Below are 15520 nucleotides of genomic sequence, written 5' to 3' on the forward strand. Positions count from 1 at the left end.
AGCCAAGACGATGCTCACATTGTGGTTTCATCATGGTTAAAAACTTAAAATCAAAAACTTAATTGAGTCAAGACACCCACATTATGTCTCTCACAATTTACTAAAAACAGCATATAAAAATACGTAAAATTAGTATTAATATTGGATATTAACTCTTTTAAGGCGTAATGTATCTACACATGTAGGCTTCTGTAGTATTTTGTGGTCCACGCAGTGTTCTCAACTTGAACTGGTCCATAATAGCTTGATGAATTAACTGTGGGGGGGTGGGGTGAGGGGGTGTCATTATTGCTAAAGCAGACAGCAACTCTAAACAGATAAACAGCACCTATTTATTATTGACTGACTATTTTCAAAGCATTGACGAGCTGCTTAAAATACATTCTTTTACAGCATTTATCCACCATTCACAACATTCAACCATGCACAATAAAATATTAGGATATTTTGGGGAGTGAAATGTTTTGTTTATAATTTAATAATAGACTATAAAATAAATGGATTATTTGATGACAGAGTTTGTGTATGAAGCTAAACTTCATGTTAAAAGTTGAATTTAGTTTGTTATGACGTTTTTATTTTGAGTGTATATTTTATATTATTTTATTGTAAACCACCGGATAACTTATGCATGTCTTTTTTAAGCCTCTATCTCTGACACATTTGAAGGACAATTCTGTTAAATTTATGACTCAAAATTATTATTCTCCATGTTTTTTTGCGGTTAAAGAAGACCTCAATTTTTTTTTTTCACGAGCAGCACGCAGAACAGCCCTGCATTGTGCGGTTTCCTGCAAATTAACAAGAAAATCATGTCTGTGATGACATAGCCCTAATATTATCAGTGGGCTTTTCCAGTATTTTGGATGTAGCATTTGCAGTCAGATCGTGAAACGTAACTTCTCAGCGAGTGCTAATTACAACTGTGTTGACTAATTTGTACAGTATGTATTTTCCCAAATCAGTCGGCAGATAGATAAAAAAGATTCCGAAAGAAATCTTAGTATAGACAATTATTTCTTTAGGTAGGGATAATTTTAAATGAAACTAAATTTAATTTGAAATAATAATAACTCTGGTTGTAATGACTAATGCAGCTTTCAATTTAAAGTACGTTTGAGTGGAGGGGGAAAAGCAACAAATAATTGAAATGTCAACAGAACGCAATACATCTAAAGCAAATGCTTTCATTCTGTAACCACTTTGAAATTTGTTCAGCAGGATACTAAACATAAAATGTATATGAAATGCAACATAGGTGTTTTTGTTACATTTATATTGACAAACTGTTTTTCTTAGTTGTGAAGTTAAAAATAAGCTTAAAATATTGATTTTGAGTTACAATTTTAATTCAGATTCATGAACAGATTAATTCAGAATTGACTCAGACTCTGTCTGTTATGGACTCGGTCTTGAGTCCGACTCGGCCCCTTTTGGACTTGGACTCAATTCAGACTTGATTGTTTAAAGACTCTGACTTTACTCGGACATGTGCAACACAAATAATTTGTTCTGAGGGCAGAGACGTTTTCAGATTTGAATCATGTAACAGAAGGAGAAATCTCCCAGCATGAGCAGATGAAGTCTGTTGAAGAGAGTGAGAGAAATAAATGTGTCGGCTAACACTCAGGAACCTGATTGGGATCTGGGCCCTTTAATTAAAAATGTATGTCATATTAGAGATGGAGATTTCAATCCAACAGCCTGAGGAAACACAGAAGCACCCAATTCCTATTGAGAGACAGAGAGATAGAAAGAGGGTAGTTTTCATTGTTTTCATTCTCTGTCAGCTTTCCATCCTCTCCCTCAATTATATGGAGTGATTTAGAAAATGAAAATCTCATCTCATACATATTGTTTTCTGTATAATAGCCAAACTAATTTGTCACCCAGTTTAACAGCACAGTGCTTGTGTAGTACCTTGACCCCCAGTGGCTCAGAAGAGGCTAAACCTCCTAAACCCAGTACTTAAAATGCACTGGAATATTGACCTTCCATCCGTCATCTGTTAAACGGCAAAAAAAAAGTTAAGTGTTCCACTTGAGACGATACTTTGAAATTCATGCACTACATGTGCACAGTAAAATTTGTAAGTGCATAGTGTATAGTGTGTCATTTGGGACATAGCTCAAGACTAAATGTATCAATTGTAACTCCTTATACAGTTTCTCTGTAGTAGACAATCCAAGACCCAAAAAATCCCAAAGATTTACACTGATGGAATGTTCAAACAGGCCAAGACTCTTCAAACTCCAACTGTCAAAACTCACACATACATGTCTAGCAACTAGCTATAACACTACAGCAATGCCTAGGCTAGCAATCAGCAAGAACACCCTAGAAAAGCCTAACAAACAGCCAAACCCTAGAAATAGAAACCAGCTAGAAGACCCTAGAAATGACCTAGCAACTACTCAGTCGACCTAAGCAACCACTTAGTAACACAATATTCTGTCTGACTCGTACTTTTTGTCTGTCTGTCTGATTTTCTGTCTGTCTAACTGTGAGCCCTGTATAATCTTCAAACTATTTTAAACATTAAGACAATGATTTGTCAAACAGTGTACTATAAAAATTGTTGTAGCTACTATTTCTTGGCACATCAGGACCATATTCTTTCAGGAAAATATTTTTGCTTGTAAACGGTGGCTCTTCCCTTCTGGAAGGTTTACATTAATTGCAGTGCCTGTTTTTTTAAACAACTAGGCAAAAACGTGTACCTCCTTTTCCACTGGCGTAATAGATCTTTTTCACAGACTGCGTTTCTGCCTTATTTAGCAGTGTAAATGTAGCTACATTTTGTATGATAATTTTTTTTTTAATATTGAGTGTATGTTTATAACATTATGCTTTGTGTTATATTACCCTGGAATCAATAATAAAAAATACAAAAATAAACGTCCTAAAGCTGCGAGGGGGTTTCGAATACAGCTGCTGAGAGAATGACCGTAAATTTGGCTTCTCCCATCTGACTGTCTTAGTCCTCAGCTGTCTATTTTTTTTTCTTCTTGAAAGTCATTCAAATGTAATAGTGGATATCTCCTTTTGTTCTTGGAGCAAATTGGTAAGTGAAAATAATATTTGCTGTGGTCTCCCATTCACTCCCATTCACCACTGTCAAAGTTTACCCTGCAAACGTTTACGTCCTTCTTCCGAAACCCGGAGTGTGAAAAAGGTCTATTCTGAATCTGTCTTTTCTATTATTGCCTGGGGAGATGTGATTCAAAGGGCTGGAGCTGGCTACATGATCTCACACACTCATTATGGAATATATCAGCCCTCTGAGGCCACAAGGTTGCTGTTTTAAAAGGTTACCCACAACAGACTACAATCCTACAGCTGATAGGAGCTTAATTTAAATCCCCATTGAAAATTTTACTTCAAAGACAAGTTATTACATGCTACTGTAGGTGTTTTTTATTTTTTATTTCAAATCCTTCTCATAACAATTTGAAAACAAGCACACACGTTTGATTAAAAACTGCTGTATAGTATGTCACAGTCAAAACTGAATATTTATGAAGAACTGATAAAATTATAAACTCCATATTATGATTTGTTTTTGGGGATAATGAAAAAAAGAGAGTAATTTGGTTAAGATAGTGTTTAATCCTGTATTTTAGTACAAGATTAACTAAAACCCCAAATTATTAGATATTTTGTTAGATAGAGAGACATCTCTATATTAGATACTTTATTTCTTTATTTACTTTATTTCTCACATAAATCCGTGCTTCCTACAGAATTCAGCTCTTGCAATATATATATATATACATACATACATACATACAGGGTTGAGGAGTAACGAAATACATGTAATGGGAATATGCATTTAAAATACAAATTATAAGTAACTGAATTCCACTACAAGTACAATCATTGGTAATTAGTACTTTTAAATCATTGGTAATTACAATACAGATACATTGAAAAAGTATTTTGATTACTGAAGAGATTACTTTGAATTTTATTGACATTTGTTTGATTTAATATTTAGTCCTTTCAGATAGAAAACATTTACATATATAAATGATGCGATCCAAAGTTAATTTGAACAGTGTTGACAAAGAAGCATGTTTGAAGTAAGTTTGGAGTAGCAGAAATAGAAATACACCTTGTGTAAAATGTCAGCTTTACACTAAGCTAAAATGCAACAGGCGTGATCATATTTATTTATCAAGAAAAATTACTTAAGATCATAATTTCCTTTGTTCTAGTAAGATCTTTGATATTAGGGCAAAAATCATCCATCCATCCATCCATCGTCAACCGCTTATCCTGTGTACAGGGTCGCGGGGGGCTGGAGCCTATCCCAGCTAACATTGGGCGAAAGGCGGGGGACACCCTGGACAGGTCGCCAGTCCATCGCAGGGCAAAAATCATATTCTTGATAATAATTTTTGTATTATTTTCCTGTAAAAATATCAAAAAATTCTTAAAACAAGATCAATTTGATTAATCTTGTTTTAGAAACAACACTGCATAATATATTCAGGTTTTTCAGAGAATATATTTTTAACAGGTGTATTTTGTCTTACTATACTGGCAGAGTTTTTATAGTCAACCAGTGCTGAATAAGTAATCCAAAGTATTTAGAATACATTACTGACCTTGAGTAATCTAACGGAATCCGTTATAAATTACATTTTACAGCATGTATTCTGTAATCTGTAGTGGAATACATTTCAAAAGTAACCCTCCCAACCCTGTGTATATATATATATATATATATATATATATATATATATATATATATATATACTGTATATTAGTAACATTAAAATTATTTAATAACAAAAAAATTTATTGCAAAAGTTTATCTGTATCTTGTTCTTGGCAGATAACTTCAACAAAACTTTAACTGGTAGTTAAAGGGCAGTCAACCCAAAAATGAAATTTCTTTCATTATTCACCCTCAAGTCTGAGTTTGCCTCCTTCGTAGAACACAAAAAGATATGTTAGGCAGTATGTCTCAGTCACCATTCACTGTACTTGTTATTATAGTAATAATAACCATTATTATTATGATATTATTATCAGGGCATGAAATTTGGCGTCGATGCGGGTATTGCTCACAAATTTAATCAATCCCGCATGTTCAGCGTTCATAATGTGGGGAAATTCCGCACTATTTTATTCATTTTAAAATTTAGCTGAGAAATGGAAGTGCAGCGTAATTCTAGCGGAAAGACTAGCAGCTGTACATCATCACATCATTCGCTGGGTAACTCCTAGCCAATCGCATGTGAGCTATTGCTTTGTAAGTCTGCTCACAATCTATCACATTGCTGTTTCAGTGTGCATAATAAAAGTTAATGGTGACTGAAGCTAACATTCTCCCACAGCTCTTTTAAGGTCCACAGAAGAAAGAAAATCATACAGGTTTGCAACAACATGAAGGTGAGTAATTGATTACAGAGATTTCATTTTTGAGTGAACTATTAGTTTAAGAGTTCAAGTCAATACTCATTAACTCATTAGTTACATAAAAAATTAAAATTGAACAAATTACATCCTGAGAGAACCTTACTTATTTAATATTTATATTAAAGATAGATTGATAATAATATTTTCATTTCACGTATTATTAATAGAGCTGTCAATCGATTAAAATTTTTAATCGAATTAATTACATGGTGTCCCGATTTATTAATCGCGATTAATCGCATATACAAATATTTGATGAGAAAGCCCCTCATATAAAAATAATTCAATATATAATGATGAAATAATTATACATAGTTATCTTTAAATATAAAAAAACAATTATATATATATATATATATATATATATATATATATATATATATATATATATATATATATATATATATATATATATACACACACACTCACCTAAAGGATTATTAGGAACACCATACTAATACTGTGTTTGACCCCCTTTCACCTTCAGAACTGCCTTAATTCTACATGGCATTGATTCAGCAAGGTGCTGAAAGCATTCTTTAGAAATGTTGGCCCATATTGATAGGATAGCATCTTGCAGTTGATGGAGATTTGTGGGATGCACATCCAGGGCACGAAGCTCCCGTTCCACCACATCCCAAAGATGCTCTATTGGGTTGAGATCTGGTGACTGTGGGGGCCATTTTAGTACAGTGAACTCATTGTCATGTTCAAGAAACCAATTTGAAATGATTCTAGTTTTGTGACAAGGTGCATTATCCTGCTGGAAGTAGCCATCAGAGGATGGGTACATGGTGGCCATAAAGGGATGGACATGGTCAGAAACAATGCTCAGGTAGGCCGTGGCATTTAAACGATGCCCAATTGGCACTAAGGGGCCTAAAGTGTGCCAAGAAAACATCCCCCACACCATTACACCACCACCACCAGCCTGCACAGTGGTAACAAGGCATGATGGATCCATGTTCTCATTCTGTTTACGCCAAATTCTGACTCTACCATCTGAATGTCTCAACAGAAATCGAGACTCATCAGACCAGGCAACATTTTTCCAGTCTTCAACTGTCCAATTTTGGTGAGCTCTTGCAAATTGTAGCCTCTTTTTCCTATTTGTAGTGGAGATGAGTGGTACCCGGTGGGGTCTTCTGCTGTTGTAGCCCATCCGCCTCAAGGTTGTGCGTGATGTGGCTTCACAAATTCTTTGCTGCATACCTCGGTTGTAACGAGTGTTTATTTCAGGCAAAGTTGCTCTTCTATCAGCTTGAATCAGTCGGCCCATTCTTCTCTGACCTCTAGCATCAACAAGGCATTTTCAGCCCACAGGACTGCCGCATACTGGATGTTTTTCCTTTTCACACCATTCTTTGTAAACCCTAGAAATGGTTGTGCGTGAAAATCCCAGTAACTGAGCAGATTGTGAAATACTCAGACCGGCCCGTCTGGCACCAACAACCATGCCACGCTCAAAATTGCTTAAATCAACTTTCTTTCCCATTCTGACATTCAGTTTGGAGTTCAGGAGATTGTCTTGACCAGGACCACACCCCTAAATGCATTGAAGCAACTGCCATGTTGTTGATTAGATGATTGCATTAACAGAAACTGAACAGGTGTTCCTAATAATCCTTTAGGTGAGTGTATATATATATATATATATATATATATATAAATATATATATATATATATATATATATATATATATATATATATATATATATATATATACATATATTTGTAAAATAAAAAATATTCAGATAATTAAAATGCATTACATTCTTGTAGCAGAAGAGTTAATCATTAATAAGACGATAGAATAAGTGGCTTTAGAATACAATGTATTGTTTACTACCATATTATTGATCATAAGTCAATCATTGACACACAGTTCACATCAATCCATTTCACAAGTGAATTTGTCAATCAGTTCGAGATTTATTATGAAGGCTTGTTTAAGGACCCGTCAATCTACACCTGCGTCAGACATTTTTTGTTTTTTTTTAAGAAACAAGCCACATTGTACACTACTATGTGGCTAATACTACAGATATATTTTACAATATTGCCAAGACATTATATTCATTACATAGTGCAATGCTTTTCAATGCTTTGGAGTTGTTGGAGGTACAAAGAGTATTTAAATATTATAGTAAATAAAAATTCTCCAAAATACCACAGCGTGGACACATTCCCAAAAAAGGTGAGGGGCAGATTCATCTACAGCATTACAGAAGGAGCAAAGTGGATCTATTTCAGGGAGCATGTTTCTTAAATAAAGATTGACTGGGTAAAAACGGTGTAACAGTTTAAAGGACACCTCCTTAACCTTGTTGGTAATTAAATATTTGTGAGGTAAAGACCATACGATAGGGTGACCACCTGGCTATTGCTCTGTTGCAGGTCAGCAGACTTTTGCGGGACACGAGGGAGAGATAACTTACTATTATTGTACTAGGTGAATAAATATTGATTTTATATTAGATGTATTTTTGCAGTGATGTTAAATGTTAATGACGGCGCTGTGAACGTCACTCAGTTTGGCATAAGGTCTACAATACAAACTAATTTTAACAGCTCAGACCTACTCAATGTAAATATAATGAAGTGAAAATAATAATCGAATTATTAAAAAGCACATTTCCAAATAAGCACATCAATTCCATTATTAAAGACTAGAAAGATTAAATGCGTTCTTACCGGATTTAGTGCACTGCTTATGACTTGCGGGACACGGATCAAAGCTCCCAATTTCGGGACAGGGTCACCCTACCATACAACCTGCGTCAGACATGCTTGTGTCGCGTCTCGGATGTGTTGCGTCATAAACATAAAATGATTAGGTCACTGTGTCAAGTTAAATATAGTTTAATACTCAATCTTTAAACACGTATTGAGATCCCTTAGTTCGCATTTGAACCCTTAGTAATGCATATGTGTTTTTTTCTTCACTGTATAAACTGTGTGTTGCTCACACAGCTGAAATTTCACTTACTGCCCTCTGGAGTAAACAGGTGGTACTACGAGCATGCGATTAAATGTGTTAATCATTTTAACATGTTATTATTTGTATAATTAATCACGCGTTAACTCGACAGCCCTAATTATTAATATTATTGTAATAATATTACTATCATTATTGTTTATGTATATTACATATTTATTAAATATGCTCTAGGGAGATGAGAGATGAAGCCTAATGTCTATTTAAGTGTTTCTTTTCACCCTGCAGCTGAGCAGGTCTGGTTGCACACAAGTTTTTATTTATTTATTTTTTACTATCTCTGCCTTTCTTGGTGCTGTATTTATATGCTGGAGCACCACAGTATGAAGATTAGATTGCTCTAATGTCACACACTTGCAGTGTTGACAGCTTTGTTGATTATAAGTAAGACCGATAGTTTTAATGCATTGCTCACTTACAGAGACGTGGTACAACGGCATTCGCATGTCAAATGAACAGGTTTATAGATTGGTAACATCTTAATTCAGATGTTCACACTGAACTCAACAAGCTCACATTGAACTCAGTGAGTAGCTGAAAGCTGTGCAAGGGAGGAGCTGCTCGATTATGACAAAAATAATATTTATCGATTATTGACCTTGATATTGTTATCACGATTATTAATGATGATTATTTGATGAAATCACTGTGATGTGACTAAACTAAGAAAATGGCTTCTGGGTTCTTCAGAAAAGCAGGTTATGGGCTGCAGTGCAGTTTCTGTAAAGCATTACATACTGTAATAATGTTTGTTAATGTTACTAAAGTTCATTATAAAGGTATATCTTTGGTTTACAGTGAAGAAATTTATGTAGGTTATGTTTGAACTGTTCAAGAAAACATTGTTAATTTCAGTCAATATGCCTATGTGTCATGTATCATTTTGATGTATTCACACATTTAACACAATTCCAAAGCCTGAAAAATGTGTCATAACAATGAAAAACTACTGTCAGACATGCAATATGTGTCTTTACTGCATAAATGATGGGCCCACATACAGTAAATAATAATATTTGACATATTCAATAGTCAAACTGAACAGATTATTTAGATTGAAGCTCCTTACTGCATTTAAATTCCACTATTGTGATCTTGTACGCATAAGATCATTGTTAGATCATATTAGGTCTCAAATCTGTCACAGTGGTTGCACTTTGGAAGGTTAGATCAGCCTGTTTGCTTTTTTAATAAATTAAAAACAAAAATATTTTAACTCACCCCTTATAATGACCGAAGCCGTCACTCACTGTTTGAGCCCTGCTGCTCTGCGCGAGTTTTCTGCATTCACAAATGCACACATAATAAATATAGCTGTTCAAACAACACAATAAATCTGTTATTTAGACTGTCTGTACTTTGATTATAACGGTCGGGATCATTTTAGTTTCGTTGCGTTGTTTGTTTACGGTTTGTTTACCTATGGTAATCAAAATAACGTGACATGCAACTAATTGAAAATAATAAAAAATGGCACACCTTTATTCTACAGCTTCTTTTCGAGTGTCAGATGATGTTTCTTTAACACAAATTTCCGTGTGCCATCGCAAACAGAGATAAAACATACTGTAAGCAAGCATCTGGACGTCAGAATTTTTTCCCCAGCAGAGAGGATAAGGATTGGTTGTAAAGACTGATTTGACTATAGACTCACTGCGTCTCTGATTGGCCATTGTCCTTTCATTGCTCAACACACATGTCCGGTTCGAAGTTCGAATCCAGGGAGTGCTGAGTGACTCCAGTCAGGCTTCCTAAGCAACCAATTGGCCCGGTTGCCGGGGTGGACATTGAGTTAACCTCCTCGTGGTCGCTATAATTTTTTTCTCGCTCTTGGTGGGGCGTGTGGTGAGATGCAGTGGAGAATAGAGTGAGCCTCCACATGCGCTAGGTTTCCGCGGTAACGCGCTCAACAAGCCACGTGTAAGATGCACGGATTGGTGGTCTCAGACACGGAGGCAACTGAGATTCTTCCTTGACTACCTGGATTGAGGCAAGTCACTACGCTTCCACAAGTACTTAGAGCGCATTGGGAATTGGGCATGCCAAATTGGGGAGAAAAGGTGAGAGAGAGAGAAAAAAAAAAGAAAACTACAAGATAACCCATTACTCTGTAATTAAATTGTAAAATGATTATTAAACATATTATTCAACATTTTTCAGACAAGAGCTCATGGAATACAGTTCCTCATGGTGCCGAGAACAGTCATAGATTTTCTTAAGGGTAAATCAGCAGAATCAGTGATATTCCCTGATGCTGTCGCTTAAGCTCTGCTGAGCAAAATGGTGCTGTCGTCTCTTTAATTGGCCTCAGTAGAACACTGTAGCTGTCCCTTTAAGATGCTAAAATGTTGTGCCAGTCTGTTTTTAATTGGCTGGGGTGAACTGTGTACCTGTCTCTTTAAATGCCTGTTTATTGCATTTGGAGCTGACAAGCCCACACTGGTCATCTCCCTACTCTTCTCTAAACTGCCTGCACAATTCTCCAAGGTTCCACTCTTCTTTTTACACTTGTCTATCTCATTTTGGCTTTGAATGTCTGCCAACTTTCCAGATGCCTTCTGTATAATCTTAGATGCTGTTCCTCCTGCTCACCCCAACATCTCTCCACTTGTACTGTCTCTTTTTGTCTATGTTTGGAATGCCATTATACTACTATTTTTGCAGGATGTGTACAGTATGCAGATTTTCTGTATGCATGGAATACGCTGATGTACTACATTTCCCAAAATGTGCAATATACAACTAGAGAATACTTTATGGAATACCTTCTGTAATCCATAATATTACTATTTAATTTGGGGTGGACTTTTTGCTACTTTTATTCAGAGGACAGTGCAGAATCAACATGATCATACTGATTGAATGTCCCAGAAACCTGAAATCAACCACATTCTGTTGAATTACTAACAAGCGCTATCTCCCATTGGACATTTTTGTATCAATTCATTTCTATTTACTTTATGATGTAAATTCGGAGGTTGCATATTCCCTCTAAGATCGTATTTGTACTTCACTGACAGTAAGATCCCATTTACACCTGCATGTGTTTTCTCTCACAGTGCAGATGCGTTTGAGCTTTATATACAACTCACTATTGGTGCCACTCTGTGGACATTTCACACAAAATCTGGGGCTCGCACTTGCCCATGTGTTCACCAACACTTCCAGCTTTGGCCTCTGGGGGCAGTGATAATTTCAGTAAGCACTGACCGTTTTAGCTGGAAAACTTTCAAATCGATTGTTGCTGAATACACAGTGAAATTAGTCTGGGAGAATTGACAAGAGAATGATAGGGGAAAAAAGGGAATTAGCACTGAAAATGACTGGAAAATGAAAGGCCAGAATCGAACTTGGATCGCCCACACACAAACACCATCATAACACACAACAGAAGCAATTGCACAACCTGTTAGGCCACGCCTCTGACTGAACCATGATTTTTAACATCTTTCATTACTTTTAATTGATCGTTCAACCAGAGGTCAAGACATTAGTGCTCAAAGCTGCAATACATTTTGCAAACTGATTTCAAACATTGTGCTGCAAACTGTACATTGTTTCACATACTATTAAAAAACATTAGGCGGTATACAGTATATGTACGGCACAGTGTGCAGTCTTCTAGTATTCCATTCTCTCTCTTCCTCTCATCTCATCCACTTTTACTTTCTTCAACTTATTCTTCACCCCCGCCCCCTTCAACCATGAAAACTCTCGATCTTCTTGTTTTGTCGCCTGGGTAAGCACCTAAGGACTGTGCTCAATAATGTTCAATGAGTCACAATTACCACAGCTCTTCCCCCACCCTCCTCACTGACTCATACAACACAACACCAGACGGCAAAAACACAAACCAGTCCCAGCCAACTGGCTCACCTATTTTGATTATTCCTATTCTGTGTGCCTTAAATCCATTCTGTATTTTGAACGTTCACATCATACCCTGCACCAGCATCCTCTGTGGTTTATATTTACAGCTTAGCTTTGGTTTGATTTGTATGTCTTGGTGCAGTGATGGCTCAGCGGTTAAGGCTCTGGGTTACTAACCAGAAAGGTGGGGGTTCAAGCCCCAGCACTGCCAAGATGCCACTGTTGGACCCTTGAGCAACGTCCTTGACCCTATCTGTTCCAGGGGTGCCGTATCATGGCTGACCCTGTGCTCTGACCCCAGCTTAGTTGGGACATGTGAAAAAAGAATTTCACTGTATATGTATAATGTGTGACAAAAATAAAGGCTGCTTCTTCTTCCTTTCCATTCTTTGTGATAAGATTCAAAGATGTTACCTGTCCTGCCTGGGTATGTGCTTATCAACATTATAGCACTTCACACAGCTCATGTGGGCTCACCTCCACTAAAGCTCACACACTCAAACACTTCCCTTATGTTTCACCCTTTCTCTCTCTCCATCCCTTCTTATGCAACCTTTAGCTCTATGACTAAGCTGCACAACACTTTCTTTCTTTTTTCCTCTTCTGCTCAGCTAATTTGCCATCTGCTGTCTAAAGTTGTGCTCTTGTCCTATTTTGTTTTATCACCCTGCTAATCATCAGTTAGGTCTTCTTAAACACACTGACTGCCTAGATTCTTATATTGCCTACGGCGCTAAAAGGAGGATAACAGACACCGGCTCTTTTCAATAAACCTAGTGATCTGCCTTTCTGTCTAAAGACCATTTCAAGACGGTTTATGGAATGTTCCATGAACGTTTCCTTCTAGTTGTTACATTCCAAATGGGATAAATCACCCTACGAAGGGAACTTTGAAGGGTGAACAACCATGACAGTCAATTTCCAATAAAAATGAGTTAAAATGAGTTCTGAATGACCCTTTTTTTTGAGCCCCACACCTTTTAGCCTTTCAAAGCTCTCACAGTGGATGGTAAAATCTTCAAAGCGAATAGGGCATAGTAATCATCACTTCTGAATGGAATGCACCCTCATTCAAAACAACAGTGGGAGATGCTTCATTGATAGTGACTTTAACTCGAATAACATTGCTAACATTAACACAATTGTCATAAAATGTCATTATTAAAATGTGGACCATGTTGTTCACTGGCTGGATGCTCCCTAGAACTATTGGAAATTAAAGTGTATAGATCTCCAAATATATAGATCTTTTATCTAGAAGAAAGAGACAAGAAAAATATTGTTATCATTAAAAAATAAATCCTTACCTTGTCCGCAGCTGGCGCAGAGAGCTTTATTAAACGGATTCATAGATTATAACTGGAGCGATCCAATATTCCCAAGCTCTCTGCTGAGTAAATAATTGTGAGCATCTAAACTACGATACAATTTCATCGCATAGACGTGCTCAGTATCAACAACACGTCTGAATAAGTCACTTCAGGTAAATGTTTGATGTTCATTGAGGAAATTTGTTGGCTCAGAGACTTATTTAAATGATCCGGTAATTATACTGTAAGTGCTTCAGAAACAGTAGGGTTCTAATTCCTTTGTTATTGTTTACATGCTTGAAATTGTCTATACAGCCTGCTCAGGCAGCTACATAACTGAAATGGAACCTCATAAGTGACCGCCATTGAAAGCTCCATAGATTTACATAGAATTTCAACATTTGTCATTCACAAAGTTTCTACACACCCCCCAGCCCTTGTAAGTTTGTTTATTAAATATTTTGGACAATTTGATGATGTGCTCAAGTGTTGATGTTGTTTCAATGGCCTCTACATTTAATCTATGATTTTTATATTTAGTTTTTGCTGTTTTGTGGCACATTTTATTCATAGGAATGGTAGAAGTACAGTAAGACAGGAAATTATGGGTAGAAAGGGGAAACATGGCCAGAAATTTAACAGGGGTCAGTGAACACCATGGCTCAACATTTTGAAGCATGTGCACTAACCACACAACTATATTTGAAGACTTTAAATGTATGTATTTTTCCCTGTTGTCACAGAGTCACAGAGCCACACCAGTTAAATTTGCAATGAAAAAGTACATTTATTAATTCTGTTAGTTATCAGACATAGGAGAGAAAGTAAAATTTTAATTAAAATTATGTTTTGCTATGGTCTTCTCTGCCTTGCCCAACTTTCTATTTTTTTTTTCCCCTCATCTTTCTTGGTCTAACTTGGTCTTTCTCATCTTTCTCTGTGAGCGGTCTTTCTCATCTTTCTCTGAAGGAGTACATTTGCATGATGTATTTAAGAATACCATAGCAGTTTAAAATAACTTCCCCTCCGGTTATAATGTAAAACATACGTCAACACATGCAACTTCAACTCATATAAGGAAAGCTTGCACATACAACCTTGACAGCTTACATATGCAACATATATAAAGCTTACATATGCAACATATATAAAGCTTACATATGCAACATATATAAAGCTGACATATGCAACCTTGACTTACACTAGGCTTTAGACATGCCTTTACTTACACAACAAAACATAAAGACATAAGTTTAATAATGTAATACAAATTATCAGTAATGCTACTAAATTATTATGAATACCAATAATGATCAAAAATACTAATCAGCATGAAAATTTCAGTCTACAACATTTATTCTGTTTAAACTCCTTTCTATTCCCTGCATCAGTCCTCATTAAATGTTAACATTTATGTTGGTGTTTAAATGTTTAGCTTTGCTATTTTTCCTGCATATAACGACAGAGGTCTGAGTTCTTTTTGAATAAGTTTTGCAACTCAAAGCATGTATTATTGCCTTATATTCATTTAAGTCCAAATTTATTCAAAATCCTATAAACAAGTCACTGGTGAGTAAATAATTCAATCAAATGAATGCTCCATGAATAAATGAGATTTACTGCCCTCATATGCTTGTGTGCCTTTTCCACGCATTTTTATATTAAAGAAAATTCTATCTCCCTTAATTGAGCCTCACTGCAAAGCTACTTTTCCTCCTTATTGTCTTGTCTTTTCCCTCCTCTGTTTATCACTTCTAGCCTTTCCTTCTCTCTCAACCCACCATAATCCACATGAAGAGTGAGTGTAGGACTAGAGTCTGGACAGTCTAGACAGCCATTACACTTTCAATCCTGCACACATTACCAAACCCTCCAGCTGTATTCTTCCTCTCCCTTAAGCATTTTGCCAGTCAA

The 15520-nt window shown here is 36.1% G+C and overlaps 1 protein-coding gene across 1 annotated transcript in view; it reads left to right on the top strand.

The window, feature by feature from the left end:
* Positions 1-15520, top strand: part of LOC127652592 (neurexophilin-1-like) — a 49749-nt gene that overhangs the window by 11337 nt on the left and 22892 nt on the right. The window lies entirely within an intron of this gene.

The sequence above is a fragment of the Xyrauchen texanus genome, chromosome 12 (genome assembly GCF_025860055.1).
Source record: "Xyrauchen texanus isolate HMW12.3.18 chromosome 12, RBS_HiC_50CHRs, whole genome shotgun sequence".
In the NCBI taxonomy this organism is placed as follows: domain Eukaryota; kingdom Metazoa; phylum Chordata; class Actinopteri; order Cypriniformes; family Catostomidae; genus Xyrauchen; species Xyrauchen texanus.